The following is a 16,897-nucleotide window of genomic DNA, read 5'->3' on the forward strand; positions in this document are numbered from 1 at the left end:
CATCCCCCCTCACCTCGCCCCCAGTCCCCAGGTAATACTACCGGCTCTACCATTAGTCAAAAGGCATGAGCCTGGGTGACCTTTCTGAAGGGACTCTGACCAGCTCAAGAGTGGTAAGCAGAGCTCTGGAAGGCCTAGCCCTTCCCCCATCCCCCTGCCTTACTAAAAACCGTTAAATTACATTCCTAGAGCTGGCTAGTTCCGAAGGTTTATTCCCTTATTTGGCTACTTCCTCCTCTTGAGGCTGGCTACCAAGGTCCAGCTATCAAAAGCCCTGTTTGGGTCAGTTGTGCTGAACCAAAGCTGTAGGATCTCCATGACACACAGCAACAGCAGGAAAGCAGAGAGGAGTGCCAGTGAGGGTCCAGGATTGATGGTGTAGCAGAAGAGGCCTCAAGCCAGACCCATGACTCATTACAGTGAACGTTTGCAAGGAAAACTATGTGGGCAAAAGGGTAGACTATGTGACACACCATGACACACGGCAGATGGCAGCTTCCATGGCAAGGAGGTTATTTTTTTTTTTTTTGGTTTTTTGGGTTTTTGATTGTTTATTTTTGTTTTGTTGGAGAGGTTATAAAGGTGGAGGGTAGATAACTAAGAACTGAGAAATGAATGGGGTTGAGGTACATGATATGAAATTCCCAAAGAATCAATAATTATGTTTTAAAATAACTATGTTAAATAATTTAATTATATTTAAATTTTTAAAAAAATACATATAAAGAGATAATTATTAACATTACTAGCATTCACAATTAAAATGAAAGACCTCATCCTAACGTGGAGTTTCCCCTTTACCTTTATAAACCACCATTTTCCTGTGGGTCGCATCTGTCTCCTCTCTATCCAGAGGCAGTCCTCCTCCAGACAAGTATCCCTGCCCTGTCTCCCTTGCTCCCTTCCCCTTTCCCCTCATCCTCTATCTCCTGCCTTTGTCTCTATTTCCTGCCTTCTGTCCCTCTGTGGAAAATAAATCCCCTTTGTGTTGAAAACTTGGTCTTGAGGGCCCTGAGGCCATACTGTTTCTGACACTTTCCCCACCGGAAAGGCAGTCTGGGTCATGTGAACATACTAAGGCCTATGGACTTCATATATGTACAAGGTTTTAGTGATAAATGTATTTAAACAAATACAAACATCCTCAATAAATTATATCTCAGCATCTATGTAATGCATTGAAATAGAATTACTTAAGACAAAACTCTCGAGCAAACAGACTATATCTTGACCCTTCTTGTTATCGCCAGGGCAGCATCCCTCTAAATTCAGGGTCATGCCCATCTTGGCTGTTGCTGTGCCATCAGCAGACGTCCTGTTCCCTGGCTGAGATAAGTGGCTCCTAAGAATTTGTTGAGTGGCTGTGTGGATGCCACAGATGGCAGAAGGGGAGACAATGCAGGCTGAGGGGAGAGTAGACATAGCACGTTAGGGGCTTGAACAGGGTAGCAGGTACCGAGGAGTTGGCTGGAAAGGCCACAGATCCACAGATCCACAGATCCACAGATCCACAGATCCACAGATCCACAGATCCACAGATCCACAGATCCACGATTCTGGTTTTGGAAAGGTACTATGGGAAGACTGATGGAGAGCCAAATGTGGTAATCTCTGTGCAGACAGAAAAGAATGTGGTCTTGGTGTTAGATGAGATGCTGGAGCTCAGAAGAAGCCAAGTGTCTGCTTGGATGCTTTGAAGGTCTCCCACTCAAAAGCAAAGCCCACTGGTTTCAGAGTGTGGCAGGCCTGCTTCTCCTGGCAGAAGTGACCTCCTGTTGAGCCATGTGGAACAGAGCTCAGAATCCCAAGGCAGTCTCTCTTCTGCTTGTCATTCTCAACAAAACTCATGCCCAAGTTGAAGGCGACAGTCAGGCTTTGCTTTGAGAGAAAGGCCCTCCACTCATGCTGCTCTCTCTTTCAGAGCTAAGACCCTCCTTGGCCTCTGTAGGACCAGCTCCAATCAACCTAAGATGCATATAGTTTTCCCTGGCAGTGGCTTCTGATTAAGAGGCGCGAGCCTGGAATGTCAACTCTCAGAGCTGGAGTCTGTGCATTATATACCACTGAACTCAAGGTGTAGTGGGCTGTCATGCTGCCACACAGCTGTGATGGTTACTGTCATATCAAAATGCCCCCAAGTAACACAGAGCCACCATTTGACAGAAATGGCCTACAGCATGTCCATGAGGTCTCCAGGGTCCTTTCTGATGTGGGGCCAATGCCTTGCCGTGAGCTGCTAAATTATATTTAAGCTCGCCTCAACTGTCCTTAAAACTTAATTAAGTGTCCAGTATCTCAATAAAGATGTGTGTGAATGGATGGATAGTTGGCTGGGTGGATGGGTGGATGGATAGATGGATGGATGGATGGATGATGGATAGGTGGATGGATGGATGGATGGATGGATGGATGGATGGGTGACTGAGTGGGTGGCTGGGTGGGTGGGTGGATGGATGGATGGATGGATGGATGGACGGATGGAAGGAATCAACAGTTGTTCATTATACATAAGGGGCAGGAATATGATCCTTGTGTCCTATTTTCTAAGGATGCAGGCCTTGCTCTCAGCTGAACTTCCTCAATCCATCTCAAACAGCTTGAAACCAGCTTTATAACTCGAGGTCACCCTGTTGGTGCACCTGGGGTTTCTATGCACTATTCTCCCATCCCCCAGAGGTACACACAAAAGCTTTCTGTAGTGAGAAGCATATCTAAAGAACAAGCCACAGTTTGCTTTGCATACGTAAGTGAAGAATTGGTCCCTGGTTGAACATTATGGTGGTCGTTTATTCTGGAAAAGGCAGTTCAGAAAAAGATATCCCTTAAAACGCTATAGCAGCCCACTTGGAACTCTTCCATGGAGGGACTGTGAAAGGCACTTGAGCTTAAGAGCAGCTTTGAGGGGACAGAGGGTTCTTTAATTTCCCATAATGGCAGCATCAGAGAAATATGTCTATTACCTGTAACTGTTCCTGAAATGTGTGATCAGGTCTATCTCAGAAGTTACCAGTGTTCCTTTTAGTGCCTAGCAGCCCCCCCCCCCACAAGACCACTTTAGAAGTGCCTTTGCAGTTCTTACCTACTGTTGTAAGGCTTTCAGCATCTGGGAAAGCAGAGAGAAACTACCTCTGTTTAAGATTTGCCCTTGCACAGACCTTAGCACTCAGCAGGGAGTCTGACAGCATATAGCATCTCTCCCCCTCTCTCCCCTCCCCTCCCTCTCCCCCTCTCCCTCTCCTCCTGTCCCTCTCCCTCTCCTTTTCCTCCCCCCATCCTGTCATCCATCTTCCTAGCTCCCCTAAGAGAGCCATTTTGGTTCCATACAAAGGGTTGGGACTGAACAGAGGGCAGGAGACTCTGAAGCCACTGTCTTTTGTGTCTTCTTGTTGTTGTTGTTGCTAAACTTCAGATTTAGCAGTAGAACTGTTTCTTTCTGTTATATCCTCGCTTTTCCTAACTTTAAACCCAGAGTCACCATGCAGCTTCCCTTGGGAGCACAGAATACAGGGTGTGGGGCAGGAAATCACAACCCCTCTGGAACCTTTGGGAAGGACCAGGTTCAACTCCCCAAATGCCCTTACGAGTGAAACTCAAAACCCATCCCTAGGCTAAACTGGGCAGCCCAACTAAACCCTTGCCTTGAGAAGGGGAGCACTGAGCACTGGGCTTGCTTAAGCCCTGCTAACCACAAGCTGCCAATTACCACATGCAGATCAGGGCAAGCTCCTACCCTCCCCAGAAATGACCAATGGAAAAGAAAGAACAGAATCCGGCTAGGCCAGGCAGGATACAGTCTATGGAAAGGGGTTGTTTTTGTTTCCATTGCCATAGCAAACACATCCTCTTGACTTACTGAGGAGGGAAACAGTATGGTCGCCCTGCTGGAGGTTACCAAGGTGAACAGAAGCCGAGATTAAAATCTGCCAGCCAAGAGATGCTCTGAAACACAGGAAGGCCCAGAGAGGAAATCTAGTGTGCTATTGGTAAATTTTTTTTGGACGCTGTTTACGTTTGAACTTTTCTCTGTTTTCCTGTCGAAACTTCCGTACCCTCTTCCTGAGTCACCATGAAGGCCTGGACAATGCGGTCCCTGCGCTGCGGTCGGACATGGGCAGGGCCCCACTTCCTCCTTCCTGCAGGGATATCCTTCCTTTCCTATAGAAGAGGTAAGAATGCAAGGTTCATGTGAAAATGTTATTATATTCCTTATCTCAGTCATTCGGGCTCTGCCATTTGGCGACAAAAAGTCCGCCTGGCCACGTTCACAATAGAGGTCGCCCCTGTCCCTCGATTTGGCTCTTGCTGTTTTCTCAGCTGAAGAGGGCAAACAGGCTGTTAGAAATGTTGCTTGTTTTCCAGGATCTTATCAGGAGTTCATGTCGAAGGCCAGACACAAAAGGGAGGGCTCCATTTCTTCTTTTTTTCCCCTCCCCTTTCACCGCCCCCCACCATTGTTTTTCATTGAACTGACAGGAAGTGAGAGTCCCCCTGCCTGTCCCTCTGGGGAGACAAACGGATTCTATTCTGTTTTTCAGACGTATACCCTACCACCACAAGGTTTACCCTGAAATGAATGTGCCCTATATTAACACAAAGGTGGACCCTCAGGATCGAAAATGAGCCCGTTTTAAGTGGAGACCTTTGGGTGTGACCACTGCTCTCTGCCTCATGGAAATACACAGGCCCTTGGAGGAAGGAAACTCCTTTGCCTGGAGTTCACATAAACCAGCAGTTCCCACTTACAACTGCCTGGCAGGGTAGGTTGAATGTTGGTGTGGGACACAGAAGCCACAGCCATATCTTAAGAATTCTGGTGACTGTGGCCAACCCCCGACCTTCTACTTAATCAGCCACAATCTCTGAAGTTGATCTGATGGGACAGAGGCTCTGTTCAGGTGCTCTGTGTCCTATGGAAGTGACCCCCCCCCCCCAGATGATAACATTTTAAGAGAGGCAGTCATTTCACATGTAAACCCTAAACACAGGAGTTACATAGAGCTTTATTATATTTCATGAGCAGAGGGGCCTCACTACTCAAAATTACTTCATCTTGGCGCACAGACTTACACCCTGGGAAGCCACTCCTCGGTAGAGTCATGACACAAGTCATTCCACTTAAATTACCTTCAACAACACCAGAGTCAGAAAGCAGTATCGCTCCACTCAAAAGTAGCTGTGATTTTGCCAAGCCATGTCAGCTTCAGCCCACAGCTCCTTCTCTGATCAAAGAGCCTATGCTCCTGTCTCATTTTCCAGTGCTCAAGCTGCTTGCTGCTTGGGCTCTCACACTGAGAAAGGATATTTGTAGGCTGGGAGAGACCTTCCAGCCTCCTTCCTCTCAGGCTCTGTAGGATGACCTTGTTGTTGGATTTCTCTGCAGGTCCACACCCTTGACTATGGATGATAAGACCTTCCTACAAACAAGTTTAGTCTAGGGTACCCACTTGATGTTCCTGAAGAACTTGCCAAAGGTCTCCTCTGTAGTGTCTCCATGCCATAGTGATAGACAATGTGGAAGCAGCTATATCTTTGCTCAAGAGTTAAGTCCTTGAAAGAAAAACTCTGTTGTCTGGGCCATACTTGCTCCCAAACCCTAAAGTTTCCTTTCTTTTCCTGCTTGCTGCTTCTTTACAACCTGAGACAGCAGGGGTTTCTGTGTTGACCGCCTCAGAGAAAGGAGATTATAATAAACAGGTTTTTAAAAACAGCCAGGAGGCCAGGCAGTGGTGGAACACGCCTTTAATCCCAGCACTTGGGAGGCAGAGGCAGGCAAATTTCTGAGTTCGGGGCCAGCCTGGTCTACAGAGTGAGTTCCAGGACAGCCAGGACTACACAGAGAAACCCTGCCTTGAAAAACAACAACAACAAACAACAACAAAACCAAAAAAACAAACAAACAAACAAACCAAACCCAAACAAAACAAAACAAAACAAAAAAACCAACCAGGAAGAGACTCTCCATAACTTTTGTGTTTCAAAAGCATTGTCTATCAAGGAAGTTGAAAAGACCCAAAGGAAAGACAGAACATTTGGCAGAAATGTCATGGATAAGTAAAGGTCTGACTTCAAAGCCAGTCTGGTCTATAGAGTGAGTTCTAGGACAGCCAGGGCTGCACAGAAAAAACCTGTCTCTAAAACCAAACCAAACCAAACCAAACAAACAAAGTAAAACAAACAAAATCCCCCCCAAAAAATAGAGAGAGAAAAGAGGAAAAGGAAAAGGAAGAGGAAGAAGAAGAGGAAGAAGAAGAGGAGGAGGAGGTGGAGGAGGAGGAGGTGGAGGAGGAGGAGGAGGTAGAGGTAGAAGAAATAATCAAGTCCAAGGCAGTGTATGACATTTCACCTCCAGGGCCACTGGTGACTCACAGCCAAAGTGGTCACTTGTTCCTGGGAGCCATGCCACTGTCTTGACCTATGGCATCTGGCCAGGACCGCCTAGGATATCTGGTAGCATCTTCTCAATGACTATTTAGCAAGGATGACAACTACCCTTGTCCCAGATATGGCTACTCGTTGACTGGACAACTACAATCTGCTCAACCCCAAAGTGCAGTGTCTTGAGATGCTTGTAAATCCCAACAGAAGCTGGCACTCTTGGACATCTGACAACTTAATGATGGGGAAGGAAAAGTTCTTTGTATTCGCCTTTGAAGGCAGAAAGGGCTCCCTTAAGCCCCACCCCTGTTAAAACTCAGTCCCACCCTGATCTTCCTTACTGAAGACCATGAACTATTTCCCACTGAACTGACCTAGCTGTCTACCTGGTGTATTATTCTAACATGTTGTTGCATTCCTAGCCTGTCACTTAACTGTGACATTAATACTCATCTTGGCCACTTTCAATTTTCTATATCTCCATATCCCTTGCCATAAAACACTGACCTCAAAGCTCCCAGGGTCAGGATATTTGGCAGGCTTAATCTCCATTCTTTACTGAGATCTTAGTCTCAGTGTCTTAACTACCACCTTCATTGTTAGCACTTCAGTTCCATATCCCTCAGACCCCAAGTGTCTAGCCAACTGAACTCCTCCATCTTGCCTAAGACAGAGTGAGTTACAGTTAAAATGGAGGCCCAGGGGCCACACAGTGTTTGCACCATAAAGAGATCACCTACCTGGGGTGAGACGTGGCACCATATTAGAAGTTGAATATTTGGGCTGGAGAGATGTCTCAAAGGCTAAGAGCACTGACTGTTCTGAGTTCAATTCCCAGCAACTACATGGTGGGTTGCTCACAGCCATCTGTAATGGGGTCTGACGCCCTCTTCCAGTCCTGTGTGTCTGAAGACAGCTACAGTGTACTCCTATGAAATAAATAAATAAATAAATAAATAAATAAATAAACAAACAAACAAATAACTGGGTCTCTCTTAACCAAAATGCTTGAGATCAGAAGTGTTTCTGATTTGGGATCTTTTTGCTCCCTTTATAATTTGGAACATTTATGTATATAATGTTATCCCAGAAAAGAAACTTTAAATTTATTTGTTTCATATATGCCTAATATACAGAGTCTAAAAAAATTTCATACAATGTCTTTAATGGTTTTGCATGTGAAGCCAAGCTTTTGTATGCTGACCAATCAGAAGGCACAAACTCACCACCACTTCGGCCATCCCTGTGGACCATCTGTGGCTGAATAACACCGCTCTCACTCTGAAGTCTCAGTGTCCAATAAGCAAGCTTTCCTGTGTTTACTGTTGTTCTAAGTGTAGCAGATCGCAAAGGGTCAGGATACAAGGACTGGTTCTCTTTTTTAACCTGTAGCTTTCGTTAAACTACAAGCTCACCAAACGAACTTTCATTAATAACAGAGAATGCCACCCCAAATTCTTTTGACTTTCCATGAAGAACAATCTCCACCATGGTTTGGTTCTCCTCAACTTCTCCCATATATGTCTTCTAGGATCCTCTCCCCAGGACTTCATTGCCAAAGGATCCACTTAATGAGTTTCCCTAAGAATTAATCCTAGAGACTAGATGCTCAAACTCAGAAGTTTTTATTATTACATGCAATTTCTCATGTTTGCTTTTTACTTAAAAAAGAAATCCTGAATAGTTATATAATTTTCCTGTGTGTATTGGGGGTGGGGGGAAGGGGTTCCTTTCATGGTGTACCATCCTCATAATGGCACCCTATCTCTTCCTATACACATAGATTAGTGTAGCTCTCAGACCTTACCAGGTTTCTTTGGGAAGACACAAGATGTTTGGAGAGTGTATCTATAGGACTCAACTGACAGTGACAGGGTGTTTGCATAGCTAGCTGTGCCATGCTTTATTGGTCTTTGCTTTGTTGAAAGGCACAGCAGAAAACTCCTAGCTTTCTGGCTAGTCCTTGCCACTCCTGGTGACTAGTGACAATTTAGTGGAGGCCTGACAGTTTCTGCTGGATCATGCTGCCATTACTGATTTGTGTTTAGTGACACTTTTGAACTGGACTGTTGGTATCCTAACAGAGATTGGAATCACCCCAAAGAACTACTTCTAAACAGGTCCATATCCCTTTGTCCTATTTACCATTTTTTTCTCCCCTATTTTTGTGTGGGTTAAAATGGGTCCCATGTCCAGCCCAGGGCTCAGGCCGTTGGGCAAGGCAGGACTGCATATACCCCACTCCACTGCCAGGCAGGCGTTGGGCTGTAAGAGGCCACAGGACCCCGCTGAGGGTAGGAAATCAGTCTGAGGTCCCCGTAGAATTGGCTCAGGATCCCCGGGTCTACACGGAGGCCGAGGACGACAGGTTCTCAGGCTCTTGGACACCCCAGATGCTGCTGGATGTCGTGGAAGAGCTGAGAACAGAGTGGGGGGCGGGGGCGGCGGCACTGGGCTGGCTCTAGCCCGGGGCTGAAGGGAAAAGGGCAGGATGAGAGCTCTGACTGGTTTTCGGGGGAAAGAGAGTCCTTGGCTTGCTTGGAGGAAGCCATGTCTCCAGAGGCAGAGAGGCCTCCTTGTGGGAGGTTAGATGTGGCTCTTTAGAGGAAGACCTGCTCCATTGCTCCGGCATGGTGGATCCTGATGAGAAGAGACAGTCCATGGTTTTAAGGCTTTTATTGTCATGGCAGGAAGGGGAGCTAAGAGGGTAGTAGAGGCAGAGAGAAAGGCAGAGAGGAGAGAATAGAGAATCAGAAGCCAGCCATGGCCATGTGGAGAGATGGGGGAAGGGAATGCGTAGAGGGGGTTGGGGGAGCAAGGGAGAGAAAGGCAAGAGTAAGAGCAAGAGAGGGAGGAGGGGGCAAATAGCCCCTTTTATAGTGGGCCAGGCCTGCCTGGCTGTTGCCAGGTAAATGGGGAGGAGCATACCTGGCTGTTGCCAGGTAACTGTGGGGGTGGAGACCAGACAGAATACCAGAGACTTGAGGCATTGCCGTATGTGACTAATGGCCACAGAATTATGGAGCTGGGGCCTAGTGTCAGGAGCCTAGTGTCTAGGAGCATGGCAAAGGGGCCTTCTGTCCCTTGCAGAAACACCTGCTGGGTCTCCAGGGTTTAAACCTAGTTCACCCAGAAAACAGGCTGCCTTTCATGGTTCCACACCTTTGGACTGTGGGGTAGAAGGGGCATTGAAGCATTTGAGAACCCTTATTAAAGTAGGTTTTAAGAAATCTAAGCCTGTGGTGCCAGAGAAGGAGCTGAGAGTTTTACATCTTGACCATAGGGAATGGGTTGAGACCCAAAGGCAACCCCATAGTTAAAGCAATGAAAACTGACTTCTTAGCAGAGCCAGAGCCAGCCCTTTACCGTGTCAGCAAGACTGTGTTTTCTGTAAAGCTCTCAGGTCAGGTCCAGTAAGGAACTGAGAGACACGTGAGCTTCCACTACGGTAGCCTTCCTTTGGATTGAATGCTGGCTAAAATGGATGAGGCGTGACTGAGGACCAAGGATTCATTACTTGGATATAGATAGTTGTGTGGTAAATTATGGTAGCTAGAGGTTTGTGGCTGCAGAGAGGCAGTGTTGTATCGAATGCTTCTTCCACCATTTGGTCCTGCAGTCATTCAACCTAAATGGGGCATCTCTACTACTACTGCAAGACTTAGGGAACATTGTGGAAGAGGAGGTAAGCAGAATGGGTGATAGAGCTCAAGAATGGCGATTAGTGCTTTAAAATGCATGCTTTTAATCCCAGCATTTGGGAGGCAGAGGCAGGCAGATTTCTGAGCAGATTTCTGAGTTAGAGGCCCGCCTGATCTACAGAGTGAGTTCCAGGACAGCCAGGGCTATACAGAGAAACCTTGTCTCTAAAAACCAAAAAAAAAAAAAAAAAAAAACAAAAACAAAAACAAAAAAAAAGGAGCCTTATAAGGCCCTACCCTCCAGAAGAGCTCTATGTAGTTAAAAGTTGTAGGGGAAGGGGATTGGTAATAATCATTAATGGTGCTGCTTCTGATGCACTGGCCCGACTCAAACAGATAACCTACCTCTCATGCAGGAATCCTAATGCAGTGGACCACATGCACAAAGACATGAAAGGAGGAGTGGGTTGGAGAAGGAGAAAGGATTTGGCAGAATGGGGGAAGGGAATAAGAGAGAATAAAAGGCAAGACTTTGATCCAAGAAACTGCAAAAGGATAAGTAAATAAATGGATAGAAGGAAGATGTCCTCAAGATGTTCAAGATTGCCTCATTGAACCAGATTGCTTTTGAAGAATTCCCAAACTTTGTCTTTGGCCCACACTGGCTACCACAGCATCACCTAGCTCTGCTCTCTTAATTGTCACTGGGTTTTCTAAGAATCAGTTTCATTAGTACATAATGGGATAGAGGTGAGCAGTGGGAATATTTGGCAATTGTTTTTTTTTTTTTTTCCTCTCTCTTCCTCTTGGTGTGATCACATTTTTCTGGCCTCCTTTGGAAGGTTGATTGAGATCAAAATGGATACTTGTGGTTAATGAGTTGTCTATAGTCAAGGGTGTTGCTCATAAGCTAAAGCATGTAGTAGCCAACACAAGATCTACCAATGTCATTTCCCGCTCTAGCATGGAATCAGCAATTCTGTAAGTGGAGATGGTGCTACCAGCCTACATACCTCAGTGACTGTTCATAAACGTTGACCAGAGCTGCCACATGCCCATACCCTTTCCAACTAATGTCCAGTGAACAGGAAGCATGAACAAGAAATGAAAGTTCTATGGGGTAAAGCTGCCAGGTGTGTATGTGGGGGTGGGATGGGGGTGTGTGCATGTTCCCTGGCACCCAGATGTTTAAGGCAGGAGAATTTTGGATTTGAGGCTATCCTGGGCTATACATGAAGATCTTATCTCAAAGTTGACGCCAACGTGAACACACATCTACACATATGCATGACTGGAATGGGAGCTGAGTGATGGGATGCTTGCCTCCCACAAGCCAGGCCATTGATCCAATCTCCAACACCTACACCAAGAACAGCAAGAATAGCAGAGGAAACAAGCCATCAGTGTACCATGGTTAGACACCATTGTGCATTCATAGGCTGGGAGGTGGGGTGATCTCTCATCATAGCATGACTCAGTCTCTCCTAACCGACACAAGGTATTTTTGGCAAATTACAATAATGTAATTTAACTGTCCACAGGCAAATCTTTATGGTAACGACATCTTTGTTCAGTGACTCATCTTACTGCCTGGTGTCAGTTAAGTTCACAGCTCATCGGCTTTGCTGCACAGACTCAAATTTGACCTTCTATTCCAGATCACAGCTACTGCAAGGAAGTCCAAGGGTTATACTGTGCAATGGGGGTCCTTGAACACTAGAATGACTCCTGCTCGTCTGTGTGATGTGTGACCTAGTCAGGACTTCACCCCACTGCTGTGCAGTCTACTCCTGGCTGGCACTTAGCAGAATACTCCTTAGCCAGGTCCTGTATAATTGTGTATGACAGTGAGAACTGGAAAGGTCTGGGTGATTCCAGAATGGTACTGAGTAGAAACTGGAAAGAAGCAAGACTCCTTGAACAGTGTGGATAAGACCAGTGATTTTTTTTTTCAGAGGAGTAACTTAATATTCATAGAAAATATATATCACATGTCAGCCAGATGGCATTTATTACAATCCTGTAATCCTCTAAACCAGTGGTTCTCAACCCGTGGGTTGTGACCCCTGAGACAAACTTCTATCTCTAAAAAATATTTAAATTATAATTCATAACAAAGGCACAGTTATGAAGTAGCAATGAAATAATTTTATGATTGGGGGTCACCACAACATAAGGAACTGTATTGAAAGGTTGTAGCATTATTGAGGCTCAGAACCACTGCCTAAATAACCCTGAGGGCTGGTACTTAACCAGTTTTGCAAAGAACTGAAATAAATTCTAGTTCACCCGCATAGCTTGAACCTAAGCCACCTGACTCCAAAGTCAGCCTTTACATGAACACACACCCATATGCATGTACATAAATATATATGTACGGGTGCACACTCACATGCATGCATGAGCATACATGTACCACATACACACACATACCATGTGCACTAGTATGAATTAATAGCTTTTGACATCCTCTTGTCCTTGTATTCTGTAGAGAATCTGTCTCAACGGTATTCGCAGAACCAAAGCACAATACATGGTAGCTTACAGTCTGAAGCCTTCCCAAAGAACCACTGAGATAAAGGTTCTAAGGTGGGCGGAGTAGCATCCCCTTAACAAGGAGGACGAAAGCAGATTCAATGATCTTTAAGGTTCCTACCCAAAGTCATTCCACTTTTCAGCTTTAGAATCTAGGCTCAGACCTAGGTCTCTGCTTCTGAGCCCAGTTCTCTTTCAAAAGCTGAAGAAAATTCCAGATTCCCTTAGACAATGCTTTCCTAAATTAACATCTGTCTTATATGTTCTTTATATGAGGCTCAATGTTTCAAGAAATTCCATCCATCTTTTCAGCACATGAAGTGGGTAGGCAGGCAATACTAGATGTACCTTTTCAAATGCTTTTTATTAGCATATATTTACACATAATCTGCCTCATTACGGCACTTCCCTACATGTATATAATATATTTTGATCTACCCATCCCCTCATACCCTCTCCTGTCTCCCTCCCACCAACAGTAATTCCCCTCCTCTTTCCAACAAGGCTAGGTATACTTTTCAGGTAGGTAACCTAGCATTTTTTAGGGTATCAGCTGAAGAGGGAGAGAGGCGAAGTGTAGGCCTGTGGGATGCTGTCACCACCCACGACATCCCTTTGTGTCTCATCTTTTTGCACCTCCCATTTGAAGACTCCATTAAACACTGTTGCCCTTGCATTCATCCACAAAGACTTTGCTGTGGCTCCGAGTAGGAGCTAGCACACTCTCTGACTCACTGGTACTTCAAAGAAACTAATTATGAGTCTACTCACTCCAGGTACGTCAGAATCTTAGAAGTCATTGATCATTCCCCAATCTGTGATATGCGAATGCATAAAAAGGACTGTTTGGGAACATGTCCAGCCATTACTCTTTCTTGAAAGAGGAGAAAAACAAACCAGGAGAGGTGAAGCATCTTACCTCTCTAGCTGCTAGCATGTGTAGTCACTCAGAACTGATGAGAGCTGAGCAGAGCCTGTCCTGTGTCAATGATAGAGCAGTAAACACCCAGGCCAAGTTCCTGTTCTCAGTCGAAATGAGAAATCAGAGGATAGGATACAAGACAGTAGGGTATCAGGTCTTTTAAAATGCTATGAAGAAAACCAGACAGCTATTAGATGGGTGGCTGGTGGCATTGCAGGGACTTTGCACACAGTAGCCAGTCAGAAAACACCTTGGAAGGGCCAGACATCCAGAAGGCTGCAGGATCACACACACACACACACACACACACACACACACACACACACACACACGGGCAGTGACACATAGGATTTCAGTGTGCAGGAGGTGATATGCCTAGATTTTGAAGAGTGTCCCAAGAGGGAGAGTCTAGAAATCTGGCGGCAGCCAGATCACAAGGTTTTATAGGCAGCAAAGAAGCATGAGTTGTTTTCAAATTTGAGTTGCACTCCATGAGGAGGTAGAATGTCTCAATGTGGTTTTATAATAATAATTTTTAAAAAAATGACTCTGGTGGCTAGTGGAGAGTGGCAGGTAGGGGATTGTGTCTCAGTTCCAGAGGCTACAAAGCACTTAGACTAGATGGGCTGATGGACAAGTACTGAGGTCTTTCAGTTCTAGAGGCTGGGAAGTCCCTGGTCAGGGTGCTGGGAGATTCCGCTTGCACTGAGGGGCCTGCACTGGGCTGTCAGCAGGCCACGCTGGGTGCCTGTGGTGATGCTGTATATTCAACAGGACTTCTCTTTTTGTGTCTTTGAACTGAGAGTAGAGAGAAGGGACAAAGATGAGGGGAGAGGAGAAAGGAAAGGGAGGGAAGGAGGAGGGAGAGAGGGAGGGATGGAGAGAAGGATGGAGGGACAGAGATGGAGACAAAGACGGAGAGGTGACACACGAATTTTGTCAGCAACATGTCACGTAAAAGCAGGAGAGTGAAGTTTCTGTCGAGACGGGGGAGTCTGGATGGGACTGGGCATAACCAGAGAGCAAGAGGTGGCCTGGCTCAGGCCGCCTTTTAGGATCAGAGTTCAGAGACAGGACCTCAACAAATATCCACACACATGGTGACTGCCTTTCTTCTGCTGCTCTCAATCCCTTGTGACAGTTTCCTTCATTCACTGAGCCTTGGCATGAGGTGTCTCTGAAGTACCTGGCATAGTTTTCATTAAATAGACAGATACCAATCCTGTCCAATGCCAGATTGATCCAGATCCGTCCCCCCCTCCCCAAAAAAAACCCTTTGAGATGAGATGAGGCGGTATGCGAAATGGCAATGTTCTCCCATCCCATGTGCATCCTGTTTGTCTCAACTAATTCATGAATCTTTTTGCTTGTTTATTTGTTTATTTTATGTATATGGGTACACTGTAGCTGTCTTCAGACACACCAGAAGAGGGCATCGGATCCCATTACAGATGGTTGTGAGCCACCATGTGGTTGCTGGGAATTTGAACTCCAGACCCCTGAAAGAGCAGTCAGTGCTCTTAACCACTGAGCCATTTCTCCAGCCCTCATGAATTGTTTTGATTGATGGGTATGAGTCCTGAATGTCAATTGGTTCTGAGTGTTCAGGAAAAAAAAAAAGAGGTACAGACCTAGCTCTTAAGAATTTCAAAGACCAACAGAAAGGGAAGCTGGGCAAGGTAACAGAATATAGTAAACAAAGACATATGGAATGCATTGGAATATATAGGGTAGAGGGCACCGAGAGAGCACGTGGGAGGGGGCATCCTACTCGGAGAGGGAAGAGAAAGCCACCTGCAGCAGGTACCTGCTGTCCTGGGTGTTTGGGGGGAACTGATCCAGAACGGGCATGAGACAGAGACCTTCTGGCTTGGCCATGATACAGAAAGCAAAGGGAGAAACTGGGCATGCTCTCACTCACTCAGTACTGCTGGGGCACAGGAACTGGGGGCAGAGGCGACGACAAGACTGTCGGTGCAGCCAGGACCCAGACCACAAAGGGCCTAGTTTTCCAGTATGAATGAATAAGCTTGTATCAGACTCTGTGAGTCCCCAGCACTCAGAAAAGTGTTCAAAACACACACACACACACACACACACACACACACACACACGCCATCTGATTTCATTAACTCGCCACCTTGGCCAGACTCACCTTCAAGACATATGCATATTTGCTCACCTTCAAGACACATGTATATTTGCTACGAATATTTGGAAAGCTCTGTGAGAGACTTTTAAAAGTGTGCTACTCCCAAGATAGTATATATTTGGAGAGGGGGAGGGGTGGAGAGGAAAACTCACAGCAACTTTGGGAGTTATTTTCAACCCTCTTCTGGCCCCTGGGAAAAGATGGACATGGGAAATGTACCGTCTGTTATATCTGCAGACATCTGAGGCAGGCTCCGCCCCGACACAGAACCGGCGATTCATGCTGAATGTAAAGGCAAGCGTGCCTGTTTTCCAGGGCTGCCATCCCAACTCCAGCGGCAGAAAGAAGGTGACAGGGGCCAGGAGGCCCACTTGTGCCAAGGTACATATTTCTAGTGGGCATACCATTAAGGCATCGCTAGTAAAAACTCCTAATTTTCCTGCTTGGACTTCCACAGGGTTTGGCACCTTGGAGGGTGTGGTGGAGCGTGCAGTTCCCAAGCTGGCTGCGTGCAGAGTGGCTTGCAGCATCTGGACGGGGCTTACAGTAGTGTGGAAATCTGCATCGGTGCACATAAAACCAAAACCAAACCAAACAAAAGGGAGGAAAAAAAACAAAAACAAAAAACCAATTCATTATATTTCAATACGTATGTTTATCTGTATGTATTTAAAATGGCACGTAAAATTTGTCCGAGCGCATGCTGCAAGCTAAGGTTGCTGGAGAATGGCTACACCTCTGGATGTCTTTCCAGTGCAGAAAGCTGAGAAAAGTGAAACCCCACACCTGAGCATCCCAGATGCTGGCGTTTTAATTTGTGTGCAGGAACTGGGAAGGTGCTCTTTGTCCAAGTTGGATGAACACAGCTGGCCTCAGGCCAACGGTAGGTAATTAGTGGGAAATACTCGATTATTTAGAATGAATACACACCATCTCTATTGCTACTACAAAAAATATCAACCAAGTCTATGTTGCCCGGTGATCTTTTCAGTAGCTATATTTGTATTTAAATATTTTTTGTGTGTTAAAGTTAAATAAAACTTAGAATCTCTACTGGTGAGTTGCATTTGTCACATGTCAAGTGTTCAGTAGCCATGTGGCCAGTTGGCTATCCTTTCAGATGACAGTTGACTAAGCTATTGGCTCGAGACAGGGGCATTTCCTGCTCAGCTGACACGAGAGGCCTGCATGCTTTTTCCTCAGATCGCAGACTCCGAGTGATGCTCTAACCTGGATTTTTGTGACAATCATGGCTGAATGAATTGTCCTGAC

General features: G+C 45.9%; 1 long non-coding RNA gene across 1 annotated transcript; it reads left to right on the forward strand.

Moving 5' to 3' along the window:
• Positions 1–4,002: 4,002 nt before the first annotated feature.
• LOC110302829 lies at positions 4,003–16,678 on the forward strand. Its single transcript, XR_002378856.2, has 3 exons — positions 4,003–4,166; positions 15,863–16,006; positions 16,083–16,678. It is a non-coding gene; the product is annotated as an uncharacterized LOC110302829 (long non-coding RNA).
• Positions 16,679–16,897: the final 219 nt, after the last annotated feature.

Source organism: Mus caroli, chromosome 10 (assembly GCF_900094665.2).
Source record: "Mus caroli chromosome 10, CAROLI_EIJ_v1.1, whole genome shotgun sequence".
NCBI classification, from domain to species: Eukaryota; Metazoa; Chordata; class Mammalia; order Rodentia; family Muridae; genus Mus; species Mus caroli.